Source organism: Callithrix jacchus, chromosome 1 (assembly GCF_049354715.1).
Source record: "Callithrix jacchus isolate 240 chromosome 1, calJac240_pri, whole genome shotgun sequence".
Lineage (NCBI taxonomy): Eukaryota > Metazoa > Chordata > Mammalia > Primates > Cebidae > Callithrix > Callithrix jacchus.
In genome coordinates this window covers 193,926,789-193,944,758 of record NC_133502.1, presented here as the reverse complement: position 1 = coordinate 193,944,758, position 17,970 = coordinate 193,926,789, and the positions used below count along the sequence as shown (strand labels likewise).

The 17,970-nt window shown below is 45.3% G+C and overlaps 1 protein-coding gene across 11 annotated transcripts in view; it reads left to right on the top strand.

Annotated features, from left to right (window-relative positions):
* The window catches only part of TOP3B (DNA topoisomerase III beta), a 49,066-nt gene that overhangs the window by 11,723 nt on the left and 19,373 nt on the right, over nt 1–17,970 (top strand). For 6 of the 11 annotated variants that reach the window (XM_078335978.1, XM_035252223.3, XM_002743578.8 and 3 more), the window contains exon 1: nt 11,268–11,350. The exons of 2 other annotated variants lie outside the window; for them this stretch is intronic. The gene's annotated coding sequence lies outside the window, so the exon portion shown is untranslated. Of the gene's footprint in view, nt 1–11,267; nt 11,475–17,970 lie in introns of those variants that run through there. 3 more of the 11 variants (XM_078335979.1, XM_009007399.6, XM_054245463.2) reach the window with 1 other exon arrangement.

The following is a 17,970-nucleotide window of genomic DNA, read 5'->3' as shown; positions in this document are numbered from 1 at the left end:
GGCCAGCTAATTTTATGGAGTTTTTTGGTAGAGATAGGGTCTCACCGTGTTGCCCAGGCTGGTCTCAAATGCCTGAGCTAAAAGCTATCCTCCTGGCTCAGCCTCCCAAAGTTCTGGGACTACAGATGTGAGCCACTATGCCCAGCTAATTTTTTTTTAATGTGGTAAAATAAACATAACCTAAAATTTAGCATTTAAACCAATTTTTGGTATGCAGTTCTTTGGCACTGAATATAGCCACATTGTCATCCTATATCACCCCCATCTACCTCCAGAATGATTTATCTTTTGATGGGAATGAGGAGTTGGAAGCACTGGTTGGAGAAGGAATCTTATGAGGACCCAGCTGGAGGAAGTTGGGCGAGGCATGCCTGGGGGCACAGCAGCCTGAGCAGTGATGACCGCAGCACACATGCAAAACCAGGAGCCATGGAGCCCCATTGTGTGCCCAACCAGGCAGCCTCCTTGGCTGCCTCCAAGCAGCTGTACCCCCAACAGATTGTGAGGCTCCAGGGGGAACAGGAAAGGATAATCTCTAGGTGCCAAGATGAAATCACACACTGGCAAAAGGTAGGGGAAACTATAACACCCTCCAAGAGCAACTCCGAACCTTCCCCAATAGACTGTCTTACAAGGTCATGGTGCCAATTGGGCCTCTTGCCTTCATACCAGGAAGGCTTATGGATACCAACAAAATCACTGTTCTCCTCGGGGACAACTGGTTTTGTTCAGTGCTCTGCAAAGCAAGCAGCAGGGCTAGCGGAGCATAGGAAGGAGTGCGTGAGGAAAGCACTAGATGACTTTACAAAAACCAGGAGAAACTAAATCTAAAGTTGCATTCACAGCAGATCTGCAGGGATGGAACAGTGGGGCTGGAGATCTTGTTGAGGTAAGAGGACATGTTCAAAACAAATCTGAATTAAAGAGAAAACCCTGGATTGCGCAAAAACCTCATTCAAAACCCAAATCCTTAGGTTCTGAAAATGATGTGAAGTCCAAGGACTAGAACCCTGGAGATGGTCAGTTTGTCCTGGGTCATCCAGTTATGGGAACACTGACATATTTACGGAATATTTGTGAACCCTGCAAACGAGAAGCACGGCGCTCAGAATTCATCATGAGACCGGGATACGGAAGAACTCTTGCATGGAGTGGCACTGGAGAGATGCCAGCCACTGGCCATGACAAGCCGTGGTTTGCATTTTGATGAACCCCGGCTGTGAAGCAGCCATTTGCAGAGACCGCAAAATCCTCTTTGGAGGAGAAAGAAGAATGAGGAAGTCCTCAGCCAGAGCTCTCACCCTCACCAGAAACAGGAGAGGCGTTTCCTGGGATTGCGGGAGAAAAAGAATTCTTACCTCCATCTCTGACACCCCAACACGCCTCTGTTCTTCAGGTGTCACCTACCTGCCCAGAGAGAAAAGATGCTGTGTCAGAAGAAGCTCCAAAGAGGATTTCAAAATTCAAAGCTGCCAGACTAAATCTGAGACACTGGGTCCTGCCGTGATACGCAAGTGCGTTTCTCCAGCCAAGGATGTTTCTTTAGAACATGAAATTCAGCGTGACACTGCAGCACCTGGGATGACACGTCGTGGGTTAACTCATCTGTACTATTAGAATGATTAAATACATTTGCACAGTTTAGTATTTAGATTTTTTTTTTTTCATAAAATTAGCATCTTGGCCAGGCGTGGTGGTGACTCACACCTGTAATCTTAGCACTTGGGGAGGCCAAGACAGGAGGATTGCTTTAGCTGAGGAATTTGAAACCAGCCTGGGCAACATAGTGAGACCCCATCTTTACCCCAAATATATATATATTTTTTATTCGCTAATCTTCTCTGTATCATTCCAAGCAAGCGCTTTGAAGAATTTTGATCATGTTCATTGTTCTTGTGTTTTAACCCAAATGAAGCCCCATATTTTAGAAGTAATTACTTTGATGTTTTTCATTCACTACAGGTATTTTAAATAAAATATTAAAGTTAAAATTTCAAATACATTTCACAATTCTCTCTAATTTACAAATATATTGTTGTAATTTTTGCTACCTAAAAATTCCAAGTAACCACTCAAACTGTGGTGAGCTCTAAAAAGAAAGCTGTGACCCAGTGTGGTGGCTCATCCCTGTAATCCCAACACTTTGGGAGGCCAAGGTGGGAGGATCGCTGGAGCCCAGGAGTCCAAGACCAGCCTGGGCAACATAGCAAGACCCTGTCTCTACAAAAACATACACGAATTAGCTGAGCATGATGGAGCATGCCTGTGGTCCCAGCCAGTCAAGGAGGCTGAGGTGAAAGGACATCCTGAGCCTGGGAGATCAAGGCTGCAGTAAGCCAAGATCACACCACTGCACCCTAGCCTGGGTAACAGAGTAAGACCCTGTCTCAAAAAAAGCAGAAGAGGAGGAGGCCAGGGGTGGTGGCTCACGCCTGTAATCCCAGCACCTTGGAGGCCAAGACGGGCAGATTATTTGAGGTCGGGAGTTTGAGACCAGCCTGGCCAACATAGTGAAACTCTGTCTCTACTAAAAATACAAAATAAATAAATAAATAACTGGGTGCGGTGGCACATTCCTGTAGTCCCAGCTTCTCAGGAGGCTGAGGCAGGAGAATCACTTGAAACCAGGAGACAGAGATTGACGTTAGCCAAGATCCCGCCACTGTACTCCAGCCTGGGGTGACAAACAGAGACTCTGAGAAAGAAAGAAAAAGAAATTTAAAAAGAGAGAAAGAGAGAGAGAGGGAGGGTGGGAGAAAGGAAGGAAGAAAGTGAAGGAAGGAAGGAAGGGAGGGAGAGAGGGAAGGGAAGGAGAGAAAGAAAATAAAAGAAGAAAGCTGGAAACAAAAGAGGAAAGGAGGGAGGGAAAAGAAAAGAAAAGAAAAATTTTAAAGCTGGAACCTCAGAAGAGAGATTTTTAAAAATAATTGTTTGTAAATAAGTATGTGCAGGGTGTGTGTGTGTGTGTGTGTGTGTGTGTGTAGAGGCAGAGAGAGATGCATTTATAGGAGTTGGTGTAGGATGGGCTGCTGAGTAAGACAGAGGACCCAAAGGTAATCCAAGGTCTTTGAATGGGAGCTGAAGTACTTGTAGAGTCATTTACTAAGATGGGAATGCCAGGGAGAGGATGGAAGTAGAAAGGCCAACAGCCTGGCAGTAGGAGTTATACAAGGAGAGGGGAACATAGAGCAATGAATATTTGAGGAATTAAAAGAGCTCTTCACAGCCATTTTAAGTTTGTTATCACAGATGGTTGTTTTACTCTGATGCTTTTCTGAAATCCCTGGGGTTACAGATGTGAGGCACCTCACCCAGCAACCAGCTACAGGCCAAAGTGCTTCATCCTCAACAAGAAGGAAGGCACTGTCTCCGAGATCAACAGGACAGCCTATGACAGGTATTCTGGGGTACAGGCTTCTGGTGTCATTGCTTGAATAGCTTTGAAACCACAGCCCTGCACTGAGCCAGATGTCCAGAACACTGGTTGAGAAACACATGAGTTCATGATGCTGCGGACCCAAAATCAAGCAGAACAAGAATTAAGTGCATGGAACTTAATAAACAAACTGGAAGCTGGGTCTGCCCCCCAGAAATTTGGGGTTCTAGTGCTGCTCAACCATTGGGGGTCACTGGACTGGTGGAGAAAAGTCCGGGCTTTTTCATTTTTTAAGTTTTTCTGAGACAGAGTCTCACTCTGTTGCCCAGGCTGGAGTGCAGTAGCGTAATGTCAGCTCACTGCAACCTTTGCTTCCCAGGTTCAAGAGATTCTCGTGTCTCAGCCTCCCAAGTAGCTGTGATTAAAGGCATGTGCCACCATGCCCAGGTAGGATTTTTTTGTAGTAGAGATGGGGTTTCTCTGTGTTAGCCAGGCTGGTCTCAAACTCCTGACCTCAAGTGATCCACCCACCTTGGCATCCCAAAGTGCTGAGATTACAGGCATGAGCCACTGCACCCAGCCAACACCCCCATATTTTGTTAGAGTTATCTGGATTGAGGCCCCTAAAATCTTAAGTCACTGATTTTCCTTAATCCCCTGAGCCTGAAGAAGTGGACAAACTCTGCCTATTAAGAGCTAAACTCCTTTGTTTTCAGAGGCTTCTCTTACTAAGACAAAATATGACTTCTTCACCGTCTTGCCCAATTTTCCTCTTGGCCTAGAACGAGGGTTAAGTCCCAGCACAGCACAGCAGGAGGCTCACTTGAGCCTAGGAGTTCAACACCAACCCCCACTTCTACAAAAAACAATTTATTTTTTAATTAGCCAGGCTTGGTATCTCACACATGTAGTACCAGCTACTCAGGAGACTGAGACATGAGGGTCACTTGACCCAAGGAGCTCAAGGCTGCAGTGAGCCAGATCATGACAAAGGTATTGTTACAATACCTTTTTCTGAATTTCAGATTATTGAGGATAATAATATAATTCATAATATTTACATATTTTAATAAAATATGTAATAATTACTTTTTTTTTTGAGAAGGAGTTTTGCTCTTGTTGCCCAGTCTGGAGTGCAATGGTGCGATCTCGGCTCACCGCAACCTCTGCCTTCAAGGTTCAGGTGATTCTCCTGCCTCAGTCTCCCGAGCAGCTGGGATTACAGGCATGTGCCACCACGCTCAGCTAATTTTGTATTTTTAGTAGAGATGGGGTTTCTCCATGTTGGCCAAGCTGGTCTCAAACTCCCAACCTCAGGTGATCCGCCCACCTCAGCCTCCCAAAGTTCTGGGAGGCTTAAGCCACCACGCCTGGCATCTTTACGTATTTTTTCCTTTGGGGAAATTATTTTGTGAGGTGTTTCTTTTTTCCCTCTTTTGTCTTATTAATTTGGTAAGTTTTATTATATATGGTGACTTGATTTGCTCATGTTGAACTCTCTTTGCATTACTAGTATTTCTCATTTATTTATACTCCATTATTATTTTCACGTGCTGCTGGATGCTGTTAAAATACAAATTTAGACACATTAAAATTTGAATTAGTTTGAGCATTCATTGGTTCATGAACCAGGCAACACCAGACCACAAGTAGTTCAGTGCTCCACTGCGGGTGGGTTGGAAAGGGGGCAACAGAGGAATCTGATCAAGTATTCACAGAAACAAGACAAAGAAAACATATTTGATGGGTTAAAGTGGGAAGCCCCAGGCTGGGCACAGTGGCTCATGCCTATAATCCCAGCACTTTGGGAGGCCAAGGTGGGTGGATCACGAGGTCAAGAGATCGAGACCATCCTGGTCAACAAGGTAAAACCCCATCTCTACTAAAAATACAAAAATTAGCTGGGCATGGTGGCACGCACCTGTAGCCCCAGCTACTCGGGAGGCTGAGGCAGGAGAATTGCTTGAACCCAGGAGGCGGAGGTTGCAGTGACCCGAGATCGTGCCATTGCACTCCAGCCTGGGTAACAAGAGCGAAACTCCGTCTCAAAAAAAAATAAAAAAGTAGGAAGTCCCTAGTTAGAGATTAGTTGGCAGTTTCTGATTGGTTAAGCTTAAGTTTCATTTCGCTGTTTACACTGAATTGGGTTTTGGTTGGCTTAGGTAGGAACTCAAGATGCTGGAGCCATCTTAGCTCCAAGTTCCCAGTGAACTGTCTTAACAGTACCATTGCATTGATATTAGTAAGTGAGATTAGTCAGTTGTTCTCTTTTTAGACACCATCATTGTCAATTTATGTTTTAGAATTTTGTAATGAAATAGCCCTGTAAATTTTAATCTGTCCATAGAACTCAAACTTGAATCTAGTATGGCCTGGGATGAATAAGCTGGCGAATGACAGATTCTGTCCTATCCTAAGTGGAAAAAGAAAAAAATACTTCAGTGGAACACTGCATTGTTCAGATCACAACCCTTCCAGGTTATCTCTAGTCTTTCACTGTTTTGAGCTATTTTGGAGGATTGGTGATGGCATTGCAGCATAATTCCTATATCTAGACACGTGCATTTTGACCTATTTAATTGGCTTCTTTCCCCACTGGAAGCCAATTTTACCACCTTTTGCATATTCATTTCAATATTCTTGATCTTATTTTGGAGTCTCCCTTGAACTGATTGTAACACCGTCTCAGTTTCCTCACTAACCAGGTAAATAACATCTTTAACATGTGTTTATTTATTTATTTTACCCAGGCTCTGGAGTGGAGTGGTATAATCTTGGCTCATGCAACTTCCACCTTCCAGGCTCAAGTGATCATCGCACCTCAGCCTCCCAAGTAACTAAAACTACAGACACATGCTGCCAGGCCCAGCTAATTTTTGTATTTTTCATAGAGACAGGGTTTTGTCATGTTGCCCAGGCTGATCTCAGATTCCTGACCTCAGATGATCCACCCACCTCGGTCTCCCAAAGTGCTGGGATTACAGCCCTGAGCCACTACACCTGGCCCTCTCAGGAAAAATTTTAAAACAAAGAATGGTGGTCAGCTGGACGCAGTCGCTCACACCTGTGATTTTAGCACTTTGGGAGGCCAAGGCAGGTGGATCACAAGGTCAGGAGTTTGAGACCAGCCTGGCCAACATGGTGAAACTCCGTCTCTACTAAAAAAAAATACAAAAATTAGCCAGGCATGATGGTGTGTACCTGTAATTCCAGCTACTTGACAGGGGGTGTAGGGGCTGAGGTGGAGGTTGCAGTGAACAGAGATTGCACCACTGCACTCCAGCCTGGGCAACAGAGCGAGACTCCATCCCCCCACCAAAAAAAAGAATGGTGGTCAAAGTTCAGTCCTCAATTCTCTTTTCAAAGGTCTATGAGCCAGCAGGTTGCATTTGGTGAGGGTCCAGGCTTCTGAAAGCCAACTCAGAGATATATGTAAAGATGTTATTTTTAGTTCTTATAGGAAAATCAAACATCTTTGGATCTAATTTCCGTGGCAATTGTTTTAGGCTATTACCTTTTTTAAAAATAAGACCCTATAAAACATGTTACCTTTTGTTTATCAAGTTACTTTTTTTTTTTTGAGATGGGAGTTTCGCTCTTGTTACCCAGGCTGGAGTGCAATGGCGCGATCTCAGCTCACCGCAACCTCCGCCTCCTGGGTTCAGGCAATTCTCCTGCCTCAGCCTCCTGAGTAGCTGGGATTACACTCACATGCCACTGTGCCCAGCTAACTTTTTGTATTTTTGGTAGAGATGGGGTTTCACCATGTTGACCAGGAGGTCTCGATCTCTTGACCTAGTGATCCACCCACCTCAGCCTCCCAAAGTGCTGGGATTACAGGCTTGAGCCACCGCACCCGGCTACTTATTTTTATTTATTTATTTTTTGAGGGAGTTTTGCTCTGTTGCCCAGGTTGGAGAGCTGTGGCACCATCTCAGCTCAGTGAAACCTCCACCTTCTGGGTTCAAGCGATTGTTACACCTCAGCTTCCTGAGTAGCTGGGACCACCACCTAGCTAATTTTGTATTTTTAGTAGAGACAGGGTTTCACCATGTTGGCCAGGCTGGTCTCAAACTCCTTACCTCAAGTGATCTGCCCACCCCAGCCTCCCGAAGTGCTGGGATTACAGGCACGCGCCACCATGCCCAGCTAATTTTTTGTATTTTTAGTAGAGATGGGGTTTCACCATGTTGACCAGGATGGTCTCGATCTCTTGACCTCGTGATCCACCCGCCTCGGCCTCCCAATGTGCTGGGATTACAGGCGTTAGCCACCGCACCCAGCCCGAAACCTCCATTCTTAATGTCGTTATGAATTTGACTACTGTGGATATCATATATAAATGTTCTGGAAGGGAAAGCTTTTCTTCTGCCGGTTCAGGTCCAGTGGTGTGTGGGAGCTGCAAATGAGTAAATTAACAGATTAACAGGGGGAAAAAAGTGACCAAACAACAGACAGATTAACAGGAAAAAAGTCAAGATTTATTTACTTATGTGTGGGGAGGAGCATTTAAATGAGAAGCTCCCTGAAGAAGTAGAGATAGGGATTTATACGCCAGGTTTATAGGGGAAAGGGTTGGGGGAGAAAGGGTTTCCATGGGAAAGATAAATGGCCTTTTAGGAGAATAAATGGAAGGAATGACACTTGGTGATAATGTTTGCTTATACAGTTTCTCGTCCCATTGCAAGTGGTCCTGGCTGGGACTGAAGCTCTCCTGAAGAGAGGATTTATGACAGCTTCATTCTTAGAAGGCTCTGCCTTTAGCCAGATAAGAGAATCTCCTAAATGGCTTCTTTTTGCATCTGCTAGATCTCAAAATATCTTCAGCTTACAATAATCTTCAGTCTGGAAGTACAAGTGGGATCATACAGTATCTGTCCTTTTGTGACGGGCCTATTTGACTTAGCCGATGGTTCTCGAGGTCCATACATGTTCTACCATGTGTCAGAATTTTCTTTTTTTTTAAGGCTGAGTACTATCCCATTGTGTTTACATATCACATTTTGTTCATCCATTCATCCGCTCTGCTGATGGACATTTGTGTTGCTTCCGCTTTTTGGCTGTTGTGAATAATGCTGCTGTGAAATTGGGGGAAAAATACATCTTCAAGACCTTGCTTTTAGTTCTTTTGGGTATATTCCTAGAAGTGAAATTTCTGGATCTAATTTTGTTTTTTTGAGGAACCACCATACTGTTTTCCGTGGCAGTCCCACCATTTTGCATTCCCAGCATTGTTTAAGGGTTCCAATTTGCTGTATGTTTTTTTTAATAGTAACCATCCTAATGACCGTGAGGTAGTATCTCATTGTGCTTTTGATTTGTGTCTCCCTAATTAGTGATATTGAAAGTTTTTTATATGTTTATTGGCCAAAAACAAATCTTTTCACCGTAACACTGTACACCACCTTTTAACATATATTTATCAACCAAGGAGTCCCACTCATTGTTCATTATGTGTCAGAGATTGAAATCTCAGAAAAATCAGTATGGGTCTTACCTTCATAGGTATCAGTTTTATTGGCAGAGTTTTTTTCTTTCCTAGGTGGTGCATCTTACAAATCTGTCTCTCTCATAGACATTTGACATTTGACAAGAGAAGACAGAGCCAGGGAACCATCCTGGAGGGTTTTTTACTGCTGGGTTTATGGGAGAGCCCTGAGGGCAGAAAACAGAGGGTAGACAGGGTCTCCTGCTGCCAAGGTCTTGACTTTGTTAAACAGCTTTCTTCAGTTAGGTAAGGTACAGTGGAAATCTCTCCCAGAAGTCTCTTTTTGCCTAAGCTACCTATGTCAGGCTCTGGATACTGAAAATCAGATCCTTCAATAATTCTATAAGCTCTTGGAGGAGCTTCCTCTCTTTGTTTTCATTGATTGATTTCTGTTCTCAGGTCAATATAATATTGCTTTATGTAAAAATATGGTAATATTAGTGTTAACGTTAAATAATGAGATTGGAACACATGATTAAATATAGAGTTTATTTGAGCACAAAGCTGGAGTGTAGCCACCCAGGAAACACTGACTGCAGATGAATGGGGTTAGAGTTCCAAAGCAGTGAAGTTAAGGTTTCCCTTATATAGGCAGAGACAGAGAAATTTTAGCAAGATTACAGCATTTTCCCTACAAAACCAGTGCATTCATTATACTGATTTGATTGATTATAGAATGCTGTATTCCAAGAAAGTTTATTACTCCCTGAGAAGAGGTAGTGATCTGAAGGGTCTTATCTCTTATTAGGTGCTGTTTGGTCTTCCTAATTTTCTTTTTTTTTTTTTTCCGAGACGGAGTTTTGCTCTTGTTACCCAGACTGGAGTGCAATGGCGTGATCTCGGCTCACCGCAACCTCCGCCTCCTGGGTTCAGGCAATTCTCCTCCCTCAGCCTCCTGAGTAGCTGGGATTACAGGCACACGCCACCATGCCCAGCTAATTTTTTGTATTTTTAGTAGAGATGGGTTTTCACCATGTTGACCAGGATGGTCTTGATCTCTTGACCTCATGATCCACCCACCTCGGCCTCCCAAAGTGCTGGGATTACAGGCATGAGCCACCGTGTCTGGCCCTTAATTTTCTATAGTACAAGAATGAGGAAGAAAGTTGATCTATAATCAGAGAAGTAGATGTTGCAGCTGCATATTACATGACTCAGGCCACATAGCCACGTTCCTCTCAAGGCTCAGAATAATTTCAAGCTCCAAAACTTTAAGTTTGAATTGTTTAATTTCACATTATTATCTCTCCAATAGTCTTCTCTTAGTTTTTCTTTTGTTATTTCTTCTAGATTAAAGTTAGAATTATTTAGACATTGTTTATAATATCCTAATTATAACAATATTTATATTTTAAATATTTGCTCTCCTCATCCAGTTACATGTTTTTCCATTTATTAATTTCACTTCATTACATAAATTTTTGTCTTTTTTTCTTTAAATGTTTTAATTCTTAATAATATTTTCACATTCATTCTCATCCCTAGATGACACAAAAAATATGAGTGAATGGTTTATTCCATGTGCCTAAGTTACTTCTGCCATTATACATTTACAAGTCAGTTCTTGCTGGAAATATTGGGCACACTTGTACAGTCACATCAGCAGAAATACTCCTATTGTTATATTAGTGTTTCCTATTTTATTCTTTTTAGCTTTTAATTGTTAAAAGATAATTTTCAGAAAAATAGAATTATTACTTTATACAGATAGAAAAATCAACATGTATTAAAGAATTTATTTTAATCATGTAATATAAAGTACCAGGCAGATGTTAAAGAAGAGTTAAGGCCGGGCATGGTGGCTCACGCCTGTAATCCCAGCACTTTGGGAGGCTGAGGCAGGAGGATCGCCTGAGGTCAGGAGTTCAAGACCAGCCTGGCCAACAATGGTGAAACCCTGTCTCTACTAAAAATACAAAAATTAACCAGGCACGATGGCACGCACCTGGGGTCCCAGCTACTTGGGAGGCTGAGGCAGGAGAATCGCTTGAACCCGGGAGGCAGAGGTTGCAGCCAAACTCCGTCTCAAAATAAATAAATAAATAACTTGGTTTTACAATTCATCTTCCAGATATGTTTTACACAGATCATTCATTCATTCCACGGAGGTTTTACAGCATCGAAAGAAGCCTGCTATACACACATCCGTGCATTTTTATTATTTTATTAGCTTCATAGATGTTTTCATGCCAGTTTTCATAAACATTGTAATTATAATTGTCATGATTGTCTCTCCGTGGCGGGGAAGAATCTGGGTGCAGAGCTTGGGGACCCCTGCGGTCCGCGCAGCGTGTAAGCGCCACTCTCTGGGGGTGCTCCCGGAACCCGCGAGCCACGGAACCTAAGGACGCCGACGCGCAGGAGCCGGAGGGCAGACGCTAGCACACCGGACGCGGGGACGCCAGAAGCGGCTGGACCAGGGAGTAGGGGTTGCCTGTGGCCGCCCAGTAGTAAGGACCGGAGCAGGATTCGCCGTGTGGCTGCGGGTGAGCGGCAAGTTGCGGGCCTCACGCCCGGCAGCTCAGAAAAGCGGGAAGCGCAGACCTTTTTCGGGCTTGTTTCCTGAACGCTGGCCGGCGGCAGACCCGCGGGCTCGAGAGAGGACCCTGGGTGGGCTCTGCATTCTTGTAGCCTCTTTCCTGGCGGTCGGGACCCTCTTCCCTGGGGCTTGCTGTGGTTGTTCAGGGAGGTGAAGATGGGCCCGCCCTGTGCCTGCAAGCAGCAGGCGCTGTGGTTAATACCTTTCTTCCTCGAACCCTCCCACAGATCTTTGACGTGAGGTCTGCTATAGGGACAATCTCACTGGTAGGGAAACTGAGGCTCAGAGAGGCTGTGCATCCATCTGCCGGGGCCCAGATCGTTTAAAGGCGCCCAGGTTCTCTGACCTGTTATCTGTCAATGAAGTAGGGTGCTTTTGTGAACAAATTAGCTGGAATCCAGGGGCAATAATTTCTCGCAGAAATGAAAGGTAAGATGTTCCTCGTCTTGCCTTTTTATCTTCACCTTTGGAAACAGGACCTGAGAGGCCAGCCTAACTTGGGCTTGATGGCTAGCCAGTCCTGGGATTCCTTTGCCAAGGTCACCTGACACTAGCGTGAATTGTTCTGAACCTCCGTTTACTAACGTTTTAAAAAAATTACAACGCCTGCCTTATAGGGTTCTTGGCAAGATTGAAGAGTGTTTATAGCTATGGTGTGCCTAGTACAAAGAAGGAGCTTAAGAAATGGTCGTTTGTTTCCCTCTTTTCCTGATTCTAGAAGTATTTGGTAAAGTTACTGAGGTGGTAGATCCTAGGAATTTTAATGCTATTCAGACTACTGCTAGGCCTCTATTCCCAAACCACATCTGCTGGTTTCTAAGACACAGACATGAAAGGAAATTTCTAGGTTTACTGTGTCCCCAAAGACACAAATCGTTGGTACTATTGCTGGTGAGAATTGACAAGGTACTAATAGCTTAACCTGCTACTCCCTTTTTACTTCACTTTCAGTTCTCCTAATTACAGGCCAGTTTGGGGTGCTTGCTGTCAGCACCCTCTCAGCTGTTGCTAATCTCCCTTCTTGAAATAGGAGGACAGGGCTGGGCAGGCCAAGGCAGGAGAATCACTGAAGGCCAAGAGTTTCAGACCAGCCTGAGCAACATAGTGAGACCCCCATCTCTCAAAAAAAAAAAAACTAGAAATTAGCCAGGTGTGGTGGTGTGCACCTGTAGTCCCAGCTACTTGGGAGGTTGAGACAGGAGGATCCCTTGAGCCCAGGAGTTTGAGGCTGCAGTGAGCCATCATTGTGCCACTGCACTCCAGGCTACGTGATAGAGTGAGACCCCATCTCAAAAGAAAAAAAGAGAAGAACCTATTTCTGGTCATTTTTGTATACTTATGCTTAAAAAAAAAGCAAAAACTTAGGTTTTTATGTTTTTGAATAATAATGTTGGTAAAGCAAAACTGAAAATGAAATTCACAGACCATTGCTTTCAGGTTTTGTTTTATGTTTTGAATAATAATGTTTTATGTTTTGAATAATAATGTTGGTAAAGCAAAACTGAAAATGAAATTTACAGACCATTGCTTTCAGGTTTTGTTCTCATTGATTTCCATTTTGAAATGGGAGATGTGCCTTAATGGAAAAATAGCCACTTTGCCCAGCCTAAAGTCAGTGTTTATTTTACATGTTTACTCTACATTTTAGAGAACTAAAAGCATTTTTATTATTCACCTTGCAGGTAAAATTATTGTTTTATATATTCAGTCATTCATTCAATCAGTATTTGCTCACCATCTGTTTACCATGAGAATGAATAAAGCAAAACCCCTGTTCTCCTGCCACTTACTTACATTCTAGGAGCTTTAAGACAAGAGCCAAATAAGTAGATGGAGGCTGTACCTGGTGTAGTGGTGAATGCTACAGGAAAGCAAAGTCAGCCTGCTGTTCCATCAGAGTGCTCATAGAGGCACGGCAGGATCAGGCTTGGAGTCCAGCCACTGGAGCTCTGTTCTCTCTGGCCCCACAGTCCCACTGTAGGCCAGTACAATGGCAGCACCCACCCCTACCTAAGATGCTGGCAGGACTGCCTGGTGCCTGGTGTGTCCTCATTATGTCATACATAATTGCTGCCTACTCTGTGGTGCAGACATGAGAAAATCTGAGGAAACATTTTAGGACAAAACTTCCTACTCTGGAAGAGATGGGAAACTCAAACCCTCACAGACCAATCCCTCTCTGCTGTTGGTTTTCCCTTTTGGCCTCTGGCTTCTCAGGGTGAGAGAAGGGGGAATCTCTAGGTCTCCTTTAAACCTCAGTTCTGGGCCTCTGATTTTGGTAGAATCAAAACATCCACATAACAGAGCAGAGGCCAATCACAACCACTCCGCTTGTTCATTCATTCACTCAGCAGGCATTTAGTGCATGCTGGGTGCCAGAAATATGGCACTGAACCTGACAACTGTGGGAGAGACACTGCTGGCACCAGATGCGGAGCAGGGCCGTGGGAGATGCAGCTGGAGCTGTCATGGGCCAGGGAGCTCATCTGCAGACAATGCCATCATTCCACAAGATCTCGGCTCTTTCACTCTGGGATGGTTTTGTATTTAGGGGGAACATCCATGTATTTATTTTGAGGAAAAAAACAAATTGCCATTTTATTTGGGGCCGCTTTCTGGTCAGTATTACTGATTTCATTGTGATCCTATGATCTCTGAAGTGGAGGACAAGGTTGACAGCCCAAGGCTGACCTTGGGCCTCCTCCCACACAGCATGACAAGCAGCAGAAGCCCCTTTAGTGAAGGAGCTTCCTTTGGCATCCTTTCTAAGCATCCCCTTCCCAACCGTCCTCTATTTTTCTGGTTTTATTTTATTTTAAAATCCCCTGTCTTAGTTCTTTTCCCTCAGTCACCTGTGTCCAGATGCTAACTGTAAAAGGTACAGAAGGGAATATGGTGAGGCAGCCCCCCTAGCCCTAACCTCCAGTCCCTCACACCCCTCCAGGTGACTGCTTTGACTATTTGTTTTGCATCCCACCCACACATACCGCCTCTTCATAATCAAGTGCACATGTGTGCACGCATATGTGTGATCACAGACAGCAACACTCTGTACACGCCGTTACGTGCCCAGCTTTCTTAGCATAGTGTGTTTCAGTGATCCAGTCCACATTAGTGTGTACCAAGCAGATGCTTTCCTTTCTAATGCTGCCAGGTGCTCCACTGTAGAGAATGCCATGCTTTTATTTCACCACCTCCTTGTTTCTAATCTTTTATCATGATTAACAATGCTACAGAGAACCCCCAGTGATGTGGCTCATCACAGGCACCACCATGCCCAGTCTGAGCCCACTCCAGTGCCACTCTGTCCTGCCTCCTGGGGACTCAGGCTCCATGTGGACAGTCTTGCCAGGGCCGACTGTTGGCTCCTGTGACTCTCCCAGGTGACTTCACTCTCTACCTGTCACATGGCCCTTGCCCTCCATGGGTGACCACCACATGGGCCCCTTGTAATTCCTGTTTGAACCTGCCACCCCTTGGGAATTGATTCTTTGACTCCGACTTCCTGCTCTCATGCCTCACTTCCTGGACCCCACAGAGCACACCCTCTGTGGACCCTCCCCAACCCTCACCTCCCTCTTCACCCAACTCAGAGTCAGGTTCTGTCCTCATAATTTCTCCCCTCAACCCCAGCCCCACTCCCTCTCCCTCCTACTCACCTGGACTCTCCCATCTAACTAACTCCAGTGCTTCCTCTGCTGTGGGCCTACCCGAAGTGTCACCACCTGTCCCTCCTCCGTGGACAGCCATACTATGGCTCCTCCACCAAGAGAAATGCAGCCCTTTCACAGCTCTGCATCACCTGGGTGCTGACTGGCTGTCTCTCTTGCTCCTCCTCGTCCCAAGGCCATCACTCCAGCAGTTCCTACCCCTCCTGCATGCATCTTTTCCTTCTCTGCTGGAGCAGCCCCATCAACGGAGAACATGTTGGCACAGCTTCTATCCTAAAACAAAAGGGGACAGTGCACTACTAGCCTTCTCCCCTCGCCCAGATTTTGTCGAGCTCACGCCATGCAGCTTTCACCTCTGTCACTCACCAGATGGTTCCGTCAGGGTTACCCAGGGCTCTCAGTTTGCCAGACCCCGTGGTCAGGTCTCAGCTGCCACCTCGCCTGGCCTGTCATTGTCCCCCATGTGGTGATGACTGCCCTAAAGTGCCCTTTCCTATGGCTTTCGCGACCCTACCCCTCCTGACTCACCCTGCTAGCCTCATCTCCCAACCCCCAGCCTGGGCTCCTTCCACGTTGCTGCTGCTGCCTCCAGGCCACCCAGGCTGTCCATTGGGCAGGTCACATTTAACACACCTGAAGCCCTGCTTCAGACTGCCAGTCCCTTCCTGTCATGCCTAAACCAAAGTTCTTTTTTGTAAAGACAAGTTCTCACTATGTTAGTCAGGCTCGTCTCAAACTCCTGACCTCAAGTGGTCCTCTTGCCTTGGCCTCGCAAAGCACTAGGATTGCAGGTGTGAGCCTATGGCAGGTGTGAGCCCATGCCCAGCCCCTACCTCAGGTCATCTTTGATTCATCTTCCTCTCCCCCTCCCATGTCCCACCCATCCCAGACCTGCCCAGACTCTCACTTCCCCTCTCAGCCTCCACCACTGCTACCCAGGGCCCAGTCACCCTCTTCTATGTGGCAGCCAGTGAGTTCCCTTTAACACTTGAAGTTAGATTATCCCAGACCGATGCAAACCCTCTGCTGCCTCCCAGCACCCCTAGAGCAGACCCATATTCTATACCCCTGCTCCCTCCCTCAGCCCCATCAGCCCCCCTGCCCAGCCACCTCCTCCCCAAGGACTTCACCTTCCCTGCTCCTTCTGCCTGGACTCTTCCCCAGGTGTCACCCAGCCCTGCCCTTTCCCTCGCCTGCTTCTGTACTACAGCATGAGTTCCAGGAGGACAGGACCTGGTGTTGCTCTGTGCTATATTCCCTGCACCCAGGACTAGGCCAAGCATGCAGTAAGTGCTCAATACATAACTGGACTAGTAAGTTCATTCCAAGGAGTGGAATTTTGGGATGTGCACTTGTCCTTTGAGAGGGATCCCTGAATCGCTGTTCACAGAGGTTGTTCCCGTTTAACTTCCCCACGCCCTTGTCTGCTGTGTGTGCATCGACTTTGAGTCTCTGCCTGTGAGATAAGCACAAGCTCCTTGTAGCTCTGAGTTTCTTCCTTGAGTGTTGTTGAACATGATGTGATACCACAAAGTGCTAATTTCTTCATTATGCAAATAATTCCTAAAATAAGAAAACAACTGTTGAAAAAAGTGGGTAACAAATGGGAATAGACAGCTCACAGAAAAGGAGAGCAAGTGCTTTTAAACATGCTTCAAGTACTTCTCAGTTTTGAGGTACTTTGGTGGTGTTTTATTTTATTTTGTTTTATTTTTTGAGACAGAGTCTCTGTTGCATAGGCTGGGGTGCAGTAGCACCATCTTGGCTCACTGCAACCTCCACTTCCTTGGATTCAAGCGATTCTCCTGCCTCAGCCTCCCAAGTAGCTGAGATTACCATCATACCCAGCTAATTTTTTGTATTTTTGTTAGAGACGGAGTTTTGCCATGTTTGCCAGGCTGTTGTTGAACTCCTGACCTCAAGTGATCTGCCCACCTTGGCCTCCCAAAGTATTGGGATTATAGGTGTGAACCACCGTGCCCAGGTGGTTCTTTTTTTCTTCATGCCGAGATTATTTCATTTAGCCTTTTTTTTTTTAATGGGGTCTTGCTGTCACCTAAGTCAGGGTGCAGTGGCTATTCTATTCACAGGTGTAGTCATGGCACACAACAGTCTTGAACTCTGGCCTCAAGTGATCCTCTTGCCTCAGCCTCCTGAGTGGCTGACACTATTATAGACATGTGCTACCACACCCAGCTCATGAGATTTATTTTAAAAGCACGTGTCTTTCCTAATATTCTTCTGGTTTCATTATTTCTACTCAAACCTTTGCTAGATCTGGAATCGATTTTAGTGGGAGTTAGGAAGCAGGAGTCTAACTTTATTTTTTTGCCTAGCAGTTTTCCCAGTTGTCTCAGTACAAATCTTTTTTTTCAATACAATGCTATATTTATAAACATCAGTACTACATTTATAATGATTGGAAAAAAAACAAAAAGCATTCATGTGGTTTTCTTTTACTTGGCCAGCAGGTATTGAATGTCATGTGTCAAGCACAGAAAGCTGTTGCAAAGGCCAACGGCGATTCAGACACAAAGCCTGTTATGTCCTATTAGGGGGTGAGGTAGTCGCTGATGATGACATAATGTTAATGGGTTGGAATGGAGACTTAGCCCAAGAGCCACGGGCAGAGGAGAGCTGACTTATCCAGCCAGTGGTGTTGGGAGACCTCTTTAAAGAAGAGTCAGCACTTGAGCTGGGCCTGTGAGCTGTCCAGCTGCATCCTCCAGCCTGGTGGAGCTTTCCCTCAGGCAGGTGAGCACAGGCACAGAGGCTTCAAATGCATGTTTCCTTTGATGATGATATTTGATTTAATTTGTCCAGAGCATGGCCTGCAAAGCAAGAGGTGGAGCGGAGTAGGTAGAAGATAGATGTGACAGGGCCCTGATGTCAGCTC